This window comes from Melospiza melodia, chromosome 5, assembly GCF_035770615.1.
Source record: "Melospiza melodia melodia isolate bMelMel2 chromosome 5, bMelMel2.pri, whole genome shotgun sequence".
In the NCBI taxonomy this organism is placed as follows: Eukaryota; Metazoa; Chordata; class Aves; order Passeriformes; family Passerellidae; genus Melospiza; species Melospiza melodia.
This window is the reverse complement of record NC_086198.1, coordinates 7,668,393-7,684,311: the sequence shown is the minus strand read 5'-3', so window position 1 is coordinate 7,684,311 and position 15,919 is coordinate 7,668,393. Positions and strand designations below refer to the sequence as shown.

The window sequence follows — 15,919 nt, the reverse complement described above, 5'->3', positions numbered from 1 at the left end:
ATTATCACCACAGAATTATAAATAATCAATAAATGGAGAGAATTATTTTGAGTAATTTCATTGACTTGAAAAGAATTTTCTATTAACCTTGATAGAAAATTCCATCATCAATTTTTTTCCCCACTGGAGGAATATTTTTAGATTAAGAAATAAACCATACCTCTTTAATAAATTTTCCATTACTAATTATTCCCTCAAATCCAATCATCAAGTCAAACTCTTATTATTGCCTGTCAAGAACTTTAAAATGTTTAACATGTGAAGGGGAAGAATTATGTTTATTAACATCCAACCTTCCAAACTGCCCAAGTCTATCAAATACTTTGTTTCTTCGCATTTTAGGGTAGTTAGTTTTCTACAGAAGAAAAGTGAGGAATTTTATTAAATTCCCCCAAATTACAAATATAATGCTCTCTCACAATGAAATGAAAAAGTGACTTTTGAACCACTGGTATTGGTAACAATATGCTATTTCTCCCATCAAAACATAAAAGGCAAGTTAAAGCCTTACTTCTATATAGAGTTTCTGCTTTTTGCATTGGATATACTTTGTAAGATGCATAGCTCAAAGCTTCATTTTTTTATTCAAAATAATGGGAAATTTTCCACCTGGGTTAAATGGAATGTAATCTGGTTCACAAGGTTTTAAACTAGGGACTAGGAAAACAATTTGGCTAAAATAAAACTGACCTGAAGCCTTATGCAAGACTTAAACAAAACTTTGTAGTTTGCAAAAATCTGACTTAAAATAATCTGCAAATTTAAAAAGTCATCATGGCAGGGAAATAATACAATTTTTGTCTATTCTATAAGACCTATACTCTTATTTTGGGGATCTTGATTTGGTTCAGATAATCATCAAGGTTTTTAGATGTTAATTTAATTGAACCTCTAAACTTTTTGAGTTTGCCCATCTCCAATTTAAAAATCCTCCCTGGGAAAATTATCCAGATGTAAATTCTACAAAAGCACACCTGGCAAAACAACATCTGCCTGACAATGACTTAGTGAGCCTCAGTAAAGGCTGACATATGTGCATGTGCAATTGGACCTTATACCAGCAAAGTGTTTTACATATTAGTGTACACTAGGGAGTCCTGAATCCTGACAGAAAAATATGATGGCTTTTACACTTTAAATTACAGTGAAGCTGTATCCACAGATGGTGCAGGTACAACATGTGCTCTTATACAGCTGGCAGGTAAGGGGAGGTCATTTCCCTAACAGCCTCTTCCTGATTTCTAGTGTTTGCTACGATGCAGTTGCAATTTGAGATCAGCATTCTGAGTGGAGTTAGTTCCAGCTGCTGATATAATGCTGACTGAAGGCTCCAGTACCAATGAAGAGGCTTCAGTTGATGCTTACAGATGACAAAATATCGTTCCCTCTTCTTTATTTCAGAGATCTTCCATCTCTTTCATGACGTATGTGGGGCGCAGTTTGTTGTGGTTTGGTCAGACGCAGGCCTTGAGCAAGTTAGCAGAGCTTCTTTGAGGTTAGTCAGCTGGAGAACTCACAGAGCCATTCCTATGTGCCAAATGGCCATGCTTTGAAGATAGGGAAAGTAAATCTTACACGGTCAGGTTCTTGCAAACTAACAAAGGAGCTTTAATTCTGAAGGAAAAAGGAGACTGATACATAGTCTGTTCTCTTATGCTGACCTTTGTCTTAAAACTATAACAAAAATTCCAGTAAATATTTATACTTGGCCAAATTCTGAGAACAGGACATGGCCCAGCTGACCACCAGCATCTGAGTGTGGAACAGAAGGACTCTTATGTTCACCAGACAGAGCAGCAGTGCTGCACTTCTTGCTTCAGAGCTGCAGACACCCTCTAAGGCAGGATTTATTAATTTTTTTCCAATGAAAAATGCAGGGGATTCCTCTGGATACCCAGGATGACTCATAGTCCTTCTCCTTCTCAACCTGCCCAAGACCTTTATGCTTTTGTGAGAGTTGTGCATTATAGAGTTCAGTCTCAGAAGACCAGACCAGTGCTGCTTTCAGAAGGGCAGGCCTGAACTTTTGTCAAGGTATCTTCAGAGGATAAATGGGCTGAGATAAAAGTTGTCTATGGGAGCCAGGAAAATCCTCTGCCCACTTCTAGTAGGCCTAATCTAGGTCCAGAGTGCACTCATCCATTTTTAAAGTAACCCTTTCCTGCCTCTTGTTTTGGCATCTGCAGCTCATGGAAATGTTCTTTCATTTCCAGACAGCAAGGAGTGGCTGTACCAGAGCATATGATTAACCAGGAATAGTTCCACAAGTGTAGTTGTATGACCTAGTGACTAGGAAAAAATGACCCAGAAGTGTAAGTTTGCAGAATCTACAGTAGAAGGGCACTAGGTTCTGCTGGAAAAATATTATGAAAATCACTCCCCTGGTCCAAGCTGGTTGTTTATATGTTGTCTTTAATCTCTTTTACTTGGGCATTAATCTGTTCATGTTCAAAGCCTACACGATACAGCTGCCTCTTCCAAACCATTTCCAACCATTTCCTTGTGTCTCCGCACCATGCTACCTCTCAGCTCACTTCTGTACTATAGACTTTTCCAAAAGCTTGTGTTGGTCAGGTGTAGGATAACATGTGACTCACATTTGGGCAATGGTGTCAGCAGACATAAAGGTTGTCAAGGTGTAAAGCTGTCTCCTTAACAAAGGCACTGCTCCTAATAGTGCACATCACACTCATCCCCCTCTTTGCTGTGTTCATGGATGCATTCTTTTTAGATGTTGAAAATTCTGAAATCGGATTTCTTTTCCTGGAAAGGGGTATAAGTAGTGAGTAGATGCAGGTTAGACTACATCTGCATCTGGAATCAAATAGCCTCTTGAGACCTGACATTAGAGACCAAGGCCAAAACTTTTAATGAGAATTTAGGCAGTGTCTTAAAGCAACACAATTGACTTGTTGGGAGGTTTGTGTAACACCTACCAAAGTAAATTTCCATCAAGTTGTGGCATTTATACACTTCAGCAGCATGCCTTTTATACTTTTTTTCTTTGAATGGGTAATCAATTCTTTTTTTTTCACTAATAGAACAAAAGTTCTGTAAATAATTAGATTTTATAGGTATTAGAAATAACTGAATAACTTCAGAATAATATCCCAATGTCAAAGATCAAATATAAATTTGACAGAAGCCTAGACAAAGGAGCCAGCCAAAAGTGAAGCTTCTCCATTTTAGCAGAAACCTCCAAATCTGACTGAATAGACCGAATATAGACTGAAACATTAGTCTCTTCTTTCATGAATAATGAAGATTTCAATGATTGTCAACACAGTCTCTGAGAAAATCTAATAATTGTCAAATCACCTGCTTAAGTGAGATAATGAAAAGCAGTAAATATTGAGGAGAAGGTAAGGCTAATAAAATGAGATTGATCATGTAATTCACTGGCTTTATCTTGAATTTGTTCAACCCAAAGAAAGAGAAAGTAGAGAGTGAGAATTTCAGATGTAGACTAGAAATCCTGAGTTTCTATACTGCAGCAGGGCAGGACAGTGTGGCCTAAGCTGGCTGAAAAGCACAGGGAAGTTGGATAGAGCGATTGCGGAACATAGGGGGAAAAGTTACCAGAGACCTCAGTAAAGGACATTTGCCCAGCAGTAAATACCTCAATATTTTGGGCACATGAGTTAATGATAGTAAGGACAACATGCTTACAAATATAGGTGGATAGAGCTATCAGTTCCTTTCTCACCTATGATTGTAGCAGAAGCCAGTGCTGAACAAGGCTGAAAGCTGTATCTTGTAGCATTGGTACTGCTGGGGCTGCAGAGGTTTGGTCCCACTGGTCACTGGCACAGCTGTTGGCACATGGGCTGAAATACTGCTGGCTCTGGTGGTCCCAGCACTTCTTGTTGAATGGGATCAGAAGAATTTGTGAAGGACTGAGAAGCTGCTGTGTTTTTTCCAAGCTTGGAAGAAGCCAGATGATGCATGCTGTGATTGCCCGTGAGACTGGAGAATGAGAAACCTGGATCGGCTGGACAGGATGGTGTCAATTAAGCATGTGCTCAACTATGCATTTAAATTTAAATACTTGAACATCAGTGCAACATTCTGAAGAATGGATACTAGTAAATCTAGTCTCCAGAATGTTCTAATTAAAGTTATTTTAAATAGGACTTGCAAAGTTTATATTTGAAAATGTTTCCTGTGTTGACTGCAAGATCTTTTTTCAGAGATTTCCTTATGGTAAACTTGAGGTTTAATCCTATATTTCACCTTTTGAAATACTGTAAAACAATGGATCCCCAGGTTCTGTTTCATCAAGAAATTGAAGTGAGGTGCAGAAAAAAAGAGCTGTAATAATAGTGCATAATATAATCTCATGACTCCTCCACCGTTTCTGTCATACCACAGATATTTCCGGACACTGTCACAGCATCTGAGGAACCATATTCCAGCTGTTCTCAGACTTTCCCATTTCTGGAAACCTGCCCCTCCTTCAGCTCCAACCACAAATGTCCACACAATAGAAATCCAGTCATTCTCCCAGAGGTCAGTCAAGGACTAACTCAAGATTACCCCCGAATGTCTCTGTTATTTTTTCACTCCCATCTAAGGACTGTTAGAATCACAAACTCAGGCATGAACTCATTATCTCAAAGCAACGCACCAACATTTTTGTGAATTTGCCCTGATAGAATTGTGTGTTAAAGTCTTTCCCAAAGTTACTAAGGTCTTTAGCTCAGGCATGTCCAAACTGAAAATCAGGATGTCAAAATATGCAAAAAAAAAATTTAATAAGTCACAAACCCCCCAAAATAAAGGAATTAACAGGTTTTCTATTCTCTTTAAAATTGAGGCAACTTGCTTGATGACAATCAGCAGTCTTGTCACTTTCAGATGTCACCAGCTATCTTTTGCTGTTGTTTTACTTCAGATTTGAAGTTCCATTTGCTCTTTGCTCTTTTTTGGTTGAAAACACCCTTCGCACCATGATGTCTAAATACTTGGGAAAGCATTTTCAAAAGACCCAAAAATGTATGTGGGGTGCTTCAGATTTTTGTTTAAAAAGAAAGAAAAAGGAATAAACCTTCAGAGTCCTGTTGAAAATTTGTACATATCTGTATATATTTGATTCCTCATGTCTTTAACCTCAACACTAGTATATAGAACTCCACTGGATCCTAATTTCCAATAACTTTTAGTAAGTTAATATCCTAGTTCATTTTTACAATATTACATGTTAAGCTTACATTTATGTTGATCACTAGAACACATGTGCTATGTTGCTCAATTATGTACATGTAGAATGCTTGTGTGTACCCACAAATTAAAAAAAAATTGATAAAAAATTAAACTGCTAAACCCAAACTGCATTCAGATAAATAACTTTACTTCCTAGTGCACCCTGGTCTATTTTTCTTCAGTTGATTTTTAATGGTAAGAAATCTGCTTTTACTGCAGGATTTGTAAAAATTTTGCTACAGAACTTAGCTAATTAATACAAAATATAAAAAAACCCTAATGCAACCCAAACCAAAACCCCCAAACTGGTTCCTGGAAACATTAATGTGCACTTGTTATACACAACAATTTAGACTTGTCTGCAGCAGGGAGCATTTTAGCTTTTACATCTCACATCTGGACTATGCCTTTGAAGAAACAGTCTACATTTTCTTGTTTTCTAAACTTATGGTTCAAGCAGTTTTGATTCTTATCCATGTAAATTGCTTTTCTGTTTCTGTTCAGAAGGATGACTATTATCCATCTGAAAAGAAAATATTTTATAAACTGGTAAGCTCATCATTATATGCTATTGGATAAAATAGAGGGATTGTCACAAGGGTTTAAAGCAAATTATTTTATAATTATCATTGTTACATAAGATAAAAGCTAGGTAGATTTCATTATGGAAGGCACAGCAAATCAATCCATTTCTCCATTATCATGTTACTGAGAAGCACACTAAATGCAGCTTATTAGGAAGTGTTATTCTCATCCCTAAACCAAAAAGACAAGAATAGAACCAAAAGGGGATACTGATAAGGGGAATTATTTTCCTATGCAATTAGCAGTGTTATTCCATTTTGCAAGATGACTCTGTAGCCAGGAGTTCATGAAGAGTTTTTTTCCCTAAGAGATTTTTTGGCCATAGAAAACATCCTGTGTAGTTAGGGCTAAAATAACAAGAGATTCGCAGCTCTTTGACTGCTGATCTTTAGCTCATTTCTGAAAATAAGATAGATTTAAAAATCCCTTTTCTTCTAGATGCCTTTCTCTACAGCAGGCTTTTTACATCAAATTTTTTTCCTCTTTCTTCCAAACATAAATACTGACCTTTAAAAGGAAAGTATTTCTAAACTAGCTAATCTAGGGGAGAGAGGTTCAACATGACAAGCTCCTTACAATATGATCAATAGCTTGGTGTAGAAAAAGGGAACACTACATAAGCAAAGTGTAGGATAAGGAGTAATATTACTGGGAGGATTACTTTAATTATAATGATATTTAGAGATTTCATTTTGCTGCTTTTTGGGCCAAAAATTAATCTTTGTCCAAAGAGGTTGACAAATGATACTGGGGTGATGAACAGACAAGCAGATATGTGAGTAATTATGGTTGCTTGCAGAAGGTGCTTTGAGTTTTTATTTGCTGTGGCAGTGTTTTTCTTTGTTTCCATGACAACAAAAAAGAAGACAGTATCTAAAAAATTGCTTTAAAATTGTTTCATTGTTTTTCCTTAACTTGTACTAAATAGGCAATGAAGGAGAATAATGGTTGTTTTCCACATGGATAATCCAGGGTTAGAAAAGGTGTAGGAATACTGACCTATTGTTCATTCATTTCAAATAAATTAACTTTTTTGTATAACTCCTTATTTATTTTCATGTCTCAACTGTTTGTTACATTTGACTGCTAAAATGAAATCAGTACAAGGTGTTTGTGACAAAGTGCATTTGGCAGTGTCTCAATAGTACCTGTCTAGAGAGGGATGAACACAGGTCCAGTCTGAATAAGTTCATGCCTGAGTTGCACAAAGGATGAGCTGAATCATACAGCACTAATAGGGAAAGAACTCTCTTAATAATAAGTCTGGGAAAGCAGTGCCTAATTTATATAAAAATAAACGGAAGTGGGATATTGGTGATAGTGAACTGTGTTGAAATCTCTCCTCACAAATCCTTACCACCTTGGTAGCATGTAAGCCAGCCCATTTGCTCCAGTCCACACTGAAGTCTTTGGAGTATGAGAGCTTCCTGATTTGTCTCCCAGGTTAGCCCTTATAAAATGCAGCTCCTGTGAGGTCATAAAATCCTTGGGATGTGGGGCTTTAAAACCGTTGCCAAAGTTGTGTTTGGGTGAGTCAAAATAAGGAAACTCCTCCAAGCCCACTCTTGTGGACTGGGAAAATTGCCACACTGCTGATGGTAGGTGGACTGTCTTGAAAGAAGACATAGAATGCAGAATCATGTGTTGCTTTCATCAGCAAGCAACCTTTGATGCATATTTCTCCTACATCCAGCCCTTAGGTAACAGATAATTGTAGAAGGTATTTAATTTTGGACGCATTCCATATTTACTTGCAATAACTGCCCTGTGAGACTCATTAATGCTTTAAAGCTTCCTATTAAATAGAAAACTCACAGTACTTTCTTTCTAATAAAATAAACTGAAAGGTGAAAATATTTTCTGTTTGTTTTTTAATAATGAATGTGTGTCTCAAAAAATTACTCTTAATTTGTTGGATTATTTTAGTTTTATGTCCTTTCAGAGGCACGTAGATGAATAATGAAAGAAAGTGCAATAAAAGCAAACAATAATTATTCATGCTGACCTGAGGCATTTAAAGAAATAGAAGAAAGTCTAAAGAAACAGATTTCCTATAGTGCTACTTTCTTAAGTATACCAAGGTAATTAGCTTTAAGAGGAGATAATTTCAGTTCACCGAGGGTGCTCTTTTAAGTCTTTCTGGGAAATTTGGATTTTCCATTGATAGTAGTTTTAGCATGTCACACTGGAGCCAGAGCAAATTAAAGTGAAGAGCTACACAGTCTAAACAAATAGCCCTTCCCATGATCAGAAGCCTGACAACATAACAGCATAAATTATGTCACATGCCCACAAGTAATGCAGGAACAAATAAAAAAATAATTGCAAAACCTCACTGCAATCCATAAACAATATGTGATGTCCTTTATTGAAATAACATTTTAAGCAGTCTAATTTTCCTATTTATCATGTTGCATTCTTACCGGTCTTAAGGAAATAAACAACAAACTTTGCCTGCTCTGTGATCTCTTATTTGTTCTGATTAAATGGTGACATAGCAATTCTCCATGAAAATAACTGGCTAAATCTTCAAAAACATCAATGTAAAACAGAAGTTCTTTACTCACTTTGAAGCAGAGTTAGGATAGATACAATATATTTGTTTGTAGGTAGGAATATTTTAGCAACTTATTTTACATACTGAAAATTTCTATTTCAATCTCATTTATGCCTCCTCTGCATCTCTCCTCTGCAATAATTTTTAAATTTCTTTCCATGCCACTTTCTCACTGAATAAGAAGTTAAAGTCTCTTATTTCTGCTTGCTGTAAGGATTTCTCCCTCTTTGACATGCATAGTCTCACGATTGAATGTCCTAGATATGGGCAATTTAAGAGAATTAAGGCACAAACTGGTTGAGGGCTCTGACTCTGCAAACAATCTGACAGTGTTTTGGGGGTTGCTAGCTGCCTCACTCTACACAGGTGCTTGCTGCTATCCTTCTATGAGACCTTCTATGAGACCTAACAAGAAAGGTTACATTGGACTGCTTTTAGTTCAAAGTCTTCAGAGGAACCCTGAGATAATATCTGGAAGGTGAGGCTGAGGTGCAGGCGCACCCCAGCTGACATCCCTGCGAGCAGATGCCATTCCTCCCACTGCCCTTTTGTTAGCTCACCAGCAGAGACTTCTACTCAACCTCAGCTGCAACAGGAACGGAAAAAAGACTTCACCAATGGTAAAGCTGATGGCAGTGCCTCTCATCTTCTGTCCCCTTCTTTGTACCTGCAGATAAGAGGCACTTGGTAATGACAGTACCTTGAAGGCTGCCCAGCTGCATGGTGAGATGAAGGATAGGTTTTCCCCTACCTGAGTAGAATTTAAGGATAGGTTTTCCCCTACCTGAGTAGAATTTAGGGATTACTGTTTAGCACTCATGCTTCTCAACAAGAAATCCTCCAACTGGATGATGCAGATAAGAAAGGGTATTAGATCATTTCGCATGTTACTCTGTCCTTTCCCAGCCTTAGTTTTCAGATACTGTTTTCATAGATATGAATTGTTGATCACATATCCATGGTCAATTACAGCTCTGGAAAGTACTTTGAGAATTTTGACCAAAGGCTGCAGAAGCATCATTAGAAACTACATAAAGAAAGAGAAATCACAGCATATGAATTTCTTGCTGAGGATGTAGATACTGTCCTCAAAATTGCCTGGCCTGGTACACAGCCGAAAACTTTGGTACTCAGGTTTTCCAAAGTACCAGTACTACAGTGGCAAAGTTTAGAGCCTTCTATTAATCTGGTTTTTGTCATAATTTTATTATATAAATGTTAAGGGTGTATTTCACTGTTTTTCTGACTCAAACTTTTATTTTTCTTATTACACTGCAAGAAATTATTATTAATTTCTTCTAATAAAAATTGCATTTGGAAAAGATAAGTGAGAGGTGAAGATTCTTACAATACTAAAGAAACAGTAAGCTCTTCAGTAGGTCTGTGTTGTTTTCCCTCTCTACAGAAATCATTGTCAGCAACATTAGGCAATAAGTTAGTTGTATGTATGCCTCCATACCAATCATGGAAGGCATTTTTCAAAGAGAGAACTAAAATATTAAAGTCTAAGGGAATTAGGTGCCCATCCCATTTTAGAATGACCTGAGCATTAGGAGCAAACATTTTACGTGGACTCCTAAAATCAAGACCAGATGCCTTTCTAAACACTATGCTGTAATTCAAACATATTTTTATTGGACACAGTACAGGAACTACAGGGTGAAATTCCATGGTTTCTGTTATGTAAGAAGTCTGACTACATGATGGCACGATCCCTTATGTCACTAAAATCTATGAATAACTGAAGATGAAATCACATCTGATTTGATCAAATTTCACTTCCTGGGTTCTTGCATTGTGATAATTTCACTCAATCTCCAGCCACTGAAGCAAGCTTTTGGATAAATAATGTAGGCAAGGTTTGTATTTTTAATGGAACAAACAAGGAAAACCCTCAAAACTTTGTGAAAACCTTCCTGTGAAATTTCCACCATCTTTAATCTGCTTATTCCACTTCAGGATTGATCTGAAGGGAATGCATGTCTGTGTTTTTGCATTCACACTAATGCTGTTATCTCCAGGAAATAAATCAGAGAATTTATGCTGGGTTGGTATATTAAGCATCAGCTTTATCAGCAAAATCAAAATGCTGATAAAAAGAAATAGAATCTATTTCTGAAATAGAACTTATGTGAATCTACAAATTATAATGCCTACCAAAATATAGAGGCCTTTCTCTTATTCTCAGGTTCAGTCATGATGGAATTCACAAATTTCTTTTGAGTGCGGAAAATACATTCTTATTTTCAGCACTGTAGAAGCCAAGTATTTAAAAGAATCCAAGTTTGTTGAAGCTTTTGAAAGGTCTCCAATGTCAAGAAAGCCTCTGCATGTTAAACCACACTCAACTATAAAATGAATTCTAAATGTCTTTTCTGTTAGGCAGGGTCACTTGAATGAAAGAGAACTGGAGATCAGTCCTGTCTAATGTAAGATTCAAGAACCAAAAAACTCCCACCACTTTATCAAAAACTAACCCAGAGTAATCAGCTTCGGTGGGAAATGGAAGGAAACAATAGGTATGCTTTGACCTCAGCATTGTTTTTTCCTTCGGGTCTGTGAAGTCATTAGAAAACTCTGGTACCCTCTGCTGGCCAAGCAATAAATCTGTAGCCCCGGAGCCGAGATGACATTCCCACGGATGCTGACATGCAAGCATGTGAGCAGCTCGGAAGCAGGAGCCACGTTAGCTTGAATCCTCTGAAAGAGCAAAACGAAAAACCGATGGAAGAACATATGAGAAAGTGTTAGTCAGGAAAAAGTTTCAGGCTACCAAGAGAGTACTATAAAAAAAGGACCTAACGAAGATATTTAACACTAGGTTTTTATTAAAGCATTTAAAAATATTAAGCCTCTACCTAAGGATGCTTGTTAGATTTCCAGAGTATATTGTAGCAGTGCAATGACTGCAAGCAGGCTTGTGGTGTGTTCCTCTTGTCTTTCAGATCCCGACTCACACGCCAAGGAGCACATCTAGTACTCTGCTTAAACACCTAAAATGTGCACATGCATATTTCTTTGAAACAGAGTGATACCCTCTGTTACATGAGCTCACCTCTAAGCAGATATCAGTGAAGTTAGAACTTTGTTTTATCCATTTAAAATAATGTGTATTTGGTGCCTTACAGTTCAGGAGGTTAAAAAGGTAAATGGTTTCATGTATACCGTAGGCCTCTGCTAAAAAGGGGACAATAATGATGAGCCAGACACTTTTTCAGAGGTGGAAAGTAACTAGTTAGAATAGTTAATCTTTTGAGATGCATCCCTGGCATTAAGTGGATTCTTCTCATTCAGCTGAAGGCGCAACAGCTGGATTCTGTCATCCCTGACTGGGGCGGGCTTGTTAGTGTAGGATGACCTCTGGAGCACTAACACAGATAATACTGGCACCTCTCTCCACTCTAATCAACTACCAGTCTGAGCAATTCTACAGGAGATGGGGGCATTAAGGCCATATTATTCTAAACAAAATTCATTGATGGTAGCAGAGTATTGTGACAGCAAAAGACAGATTTTACCTTTCTCACCAAAGGTTTTTAGGGGCTAAATTTGTGGAATGGTCTGTAAAAACAGCACATCTCCATATTTTCTCCCTTCTCTTAAAGTCATATTTTTGCAAAACTAGACTGTTTGTGTCAAGTATGTCTAAGCTAAGACTCTCACAATTTTACTGCCATATATAAAACTGTTCATTGCAACCACACATAGTTAATGTGCTCTCTCTTAGTCTCTTTCCAGATAGATTAGAGCTGGCAGGAAATTTTTGGGCATTTAGCTGGAATGTGAAAGGCTCAGGTTCAAATTACTATTCTGTCCTGCCCTGTTTCAGAGCAAGGCATTGAAAAAGGATCTTCTAGATCTGAGCTGACTACTCTTGTGGCTGAACCAGTGCTGTTTTGGTGACAGAGTTCTTGTATTTTGACCATTCTTAAAGAAACTTCATTAAAAACTGACCTCTTCTCATGACGTACATTAACTTTCACCAAAAATATTTCCTTCTGTAAAGTTTTCAGTCATAGGTCATAGCTAATACAGCTAGTTATGCATGAAAAAAAAAAAAAGCAACAAGACTATCAGTAGTTATGAAAAAGGAAAATGAAGCTACTTAGCTTTGCTGAAAGGGAGTCATTTGCTATGCAGGCATTTGGTAACACACTACTTGCAGACCACAGGCATGCTGTAGGTAAAAACGCACCAGTGAACCACATGCAAAGTACAATATGTTGATTTTATAGGCACCAACAATTCTGCTTGTCCTTAGCATTCATTAGAAAATTACCAATATCCACACTGTCAACTAAGTTGAGCCTTCTACTGCACTTGTACTTTTATAGTAATAACATATGCCCTCTGAATCCTTGGGATAATGGAATGCTGCTGTCTTGTGCCTGGGTAATATAGAGGAGTTGGAATTGGTTGTGTTTGAGAGTGGCTTCAGTTGTGTTTGAGAGTGTTCACCTCTGAAATTCAGATCCCACTGCCAAAAGCACAACAGAAACGAATGTCTGCATCTGAATTAAGAGTGTTTACATTTACTCTACTGTCAGTGGAGATAAATAGGGTGTCATTTACCCCCCAAAATAAATACTAATTAATTGACAAATGCTGCCTTTGATTTTTCCTGTCAAAAAAGAAGAGAACAGTTATCAGCTGTGAACAATTTGAGGTGCTTATTGCCCACAGTCCTTCACGTCAAAGATGGGAATAAGGCCCAAATCTCCAGGGTAGATTTGCTTCATTGGAGTAAACATTGTGTTGCACTCTCTGTTGACAATTTTATTACAGCAACACCAGGCTTTATCTGTCATACAGATGCAGCTCTCTGTTGGGAGGCAAATGAGTTACTCAGTGTTTGAGACAGGAGTACAAAGCATCCATGCAATTGAGGACTGTGCCATGACAAACACTGCCATGGAGGTCAAATGCAGTGGTTCTTTGGTGTGGGTGGAATGCTGTAGGAGAAGTGGTAGTATAGTTGTATAATTTCTTAAGCTTTTAAAAAATCACGGAAAATGAAAGCCAATCCTTTAGAAATTCATCAATACTACTGAACTTCTTTAACAATATACCATAGTCCTTCACCTATTGAATTAACGATAGCAGATGAAGGGGAAATGTCATCCTGTTTGTGAATCACTAAAGAAGGCCTCTTAAAGTTTTAATTTTCAGAGGTTTTCATAGAAATTAAAAGAATTTTAAAGTTCCAGTACTCATAGAGTACTTGGAGTTCACTTAGAATGAAACTTTGTTGGGAGGTGGAAGGGGAATCAAGAGATGAAGAGAACATGATTTTGACAAAACTTTCATCAGAGAATACAAATGCTACAAGAATCCGAGAGAGTTTTTTTTCAATTTAAAAATTAAAAATAAAAAGGAAGAAAATATAATCATAATGGAAATTATCACTAACTTGGTCCTTAGGACACTTATCAGGCCCTCAGTTTCAGTCCCTTATCTGCCTGATGCATACCTGGCCTGTAATCCTGATGTCCCATATCACATATGAATTTGTCTGCCATAAAGAAATTCTTGCTCTTCCTGTAAATTCTTTCAAACCCATCTCAGCTTTTGTAGCCTTCCTACTCTGCTAGAAAGATCAGGTTTTGACTGCAGATTGCTTGGAGCACGTCAGTGATTTGGTGATTTTGTATCTTCTGCCCAAAGAGGGTTTTACCCCTTTCCTTTGTGTCTGATTTTTCCTATCTCCTTCTCACTGTTATTTCCTCTATTGTTTCTATTTCTTATATTAACCCCATCCAAGGGGTTTGTTCTTCCCATTGTTCCCTGAATCCCTTGCAATGCATCTTTCTGATTGAACGCTGTCAGCAGAGGGAGCATCAACAGCACAGGAGACTTCCACCAGGGCTACTGGGTCGGCATGGAGGAATGGAGACTTGAGGAATCTTAAAGACAGAAGTTTGGCCATCATCATGTACATCAATGGAAGTTCCATGACCAGAAATGTTGACTTATAGGTAAAAGATACTGAGCTCTTTATATTGAAATGCAAAGAAAACGTGCCCGCCTACATACATGTCAGAGTTGCCTAAAAAAAACCCAAATGGGACAACATGGGAAAAATAGGATTGTGCTTGAGATCTTTCTCCATTTTTTAATTTTTTTTTTTAGATATTTACTTTTTGTTGCATTCCTTGTCCAGTATCTCTCTAGAGAATGAGTTAGTTCTTTGCTGGTGAATTTCAAGGCTAATAAATTATGTTGATACTGACCAAATGAAAAATAAACCAATTTTGATTACACTGGCACTGAAAGAAAACCACTTGGGCAATCTTTACCGTCTGGACATGCTGTACACTTGGCTGGTTCTTTGCTTTAGTGCGTCATTGTTTTCTGGTAAATGCTGATTACCACTCCATGTGCATTTGTGAAAATCTCATCAGGCTAGGCTGCTGCAATCAGGGCAAATATCAATATGCTATCAACATATGCTAAAATAATGATGCATTCTAGATTCTATATTAAGAATTGAGAGTCAATGTATATAACACAATGTATGAATATTCCTACAAAATTATCATAAAATATTTTAACGCAAAAAATTACAGTAGCTAGAGAGTTAGATAATTCAGTGTAAGGATGTTACAAGGATATATAAGTTTGAATAACTTATGTACACTGAGAGTGGAATGAAAAAGTAAGTTTTAAAACTAAGTAAACTCTGACTATTCACTAAACAGAATACAAAAATAAACTTTTAAGACTCTCTAACCACAGTGGAGTAGAGAATCCTCAAGTTTTCTGGGGTAATGTAACTTGGGTGTATAAGATTGTGGTAGGATTTGCCCCTCTGTTGTCTGAAGTGTGCAGCTGTCTTTCACTTCATGCTTATAGCTGCTTGTGAGCTATTTATGGGCAACCCAAATGTCCTTGTGACTGAATTCTCTGGGGAGCCTGATGAGGTAGGTATCTTTTGAATGTATTTAACTCATGCCAGTTATACTGCATTCAACCGCAGCAAATTTTTTTCAAGGTAGATATAGTGCTGGCATATATGATTATGGTGTTGGTGTACATTTTTTTATTATTGCCTTGTTGGTAGAGTATTCTTCTACATTTAATTTCTTTCAGTTTATCACCCCCCAGAAGAGGGCCTGTCCTGGCTAAGGAAACTCAGTGATTCCCTTGTCTCAGACCAGCAGTGAGTGTTCAGGACCAAGACCAGGGACAGATAAGAAGAGACCTGGGGTTAGGTCTTACAGCTGGTGCCAGCCCTATTGCTCCTCAGAGGAGATGACAAGATCCCTTTCTCCTCACCACAATTATGTTCTGATCCCCAAAGCTAGAACCACCCAAGGCTTCCAGAGCTTTGGCATTGGCAAAGCAGATTGTGGGACTGTGATTTTTTTGGTACCAGAAGAAGATGTAGGTAGATACCAGATGACTGATGTAAGTAGAGACCTTAGCCTGTGTTTGGGTCCCACCCCAAGTGCTTCTTGCTGCACAACGTTAGAATATGCCACAGTTTTTAAAAATAGTTATCTATTTGGTTTTTATGCCCAGAAGTACTGCTCTTTCTTACAAAAGAACAGAAGCAGATAAATGTATATTATCACA

At 37.5% G+C, this 15,919-nt stretch overlaps 1 long non-coding RNA gene across 2 annotated transcripts in view; it reads left to right on the top strand.

Annotated features, from left to right (window-relative positions):
- The window catches only part of LOC134418206 (uncharacterized), a 34,168-nt gene extending 19,855 nt beyond the window's left edge, over nt 1-14,313 (top strand). The window contains exon 3 of one of the 2 annotated variants that reach the window (XR_010027737.1): nt 14,174-14,313. This is a non-coding gene — a long non-coding RNA (uncharacterized LOC134418206). Of the gene's footprint in view, nt 1-4,371; nt 4,927-14,173 lie in introns of those variants that run through there. The other variant, XR_010027734.1, reaches the window with a different exon arrangement.
- The last annotated feature ends 1,606 nt before the right edge of the window (nt 14,314-15,919 follow it).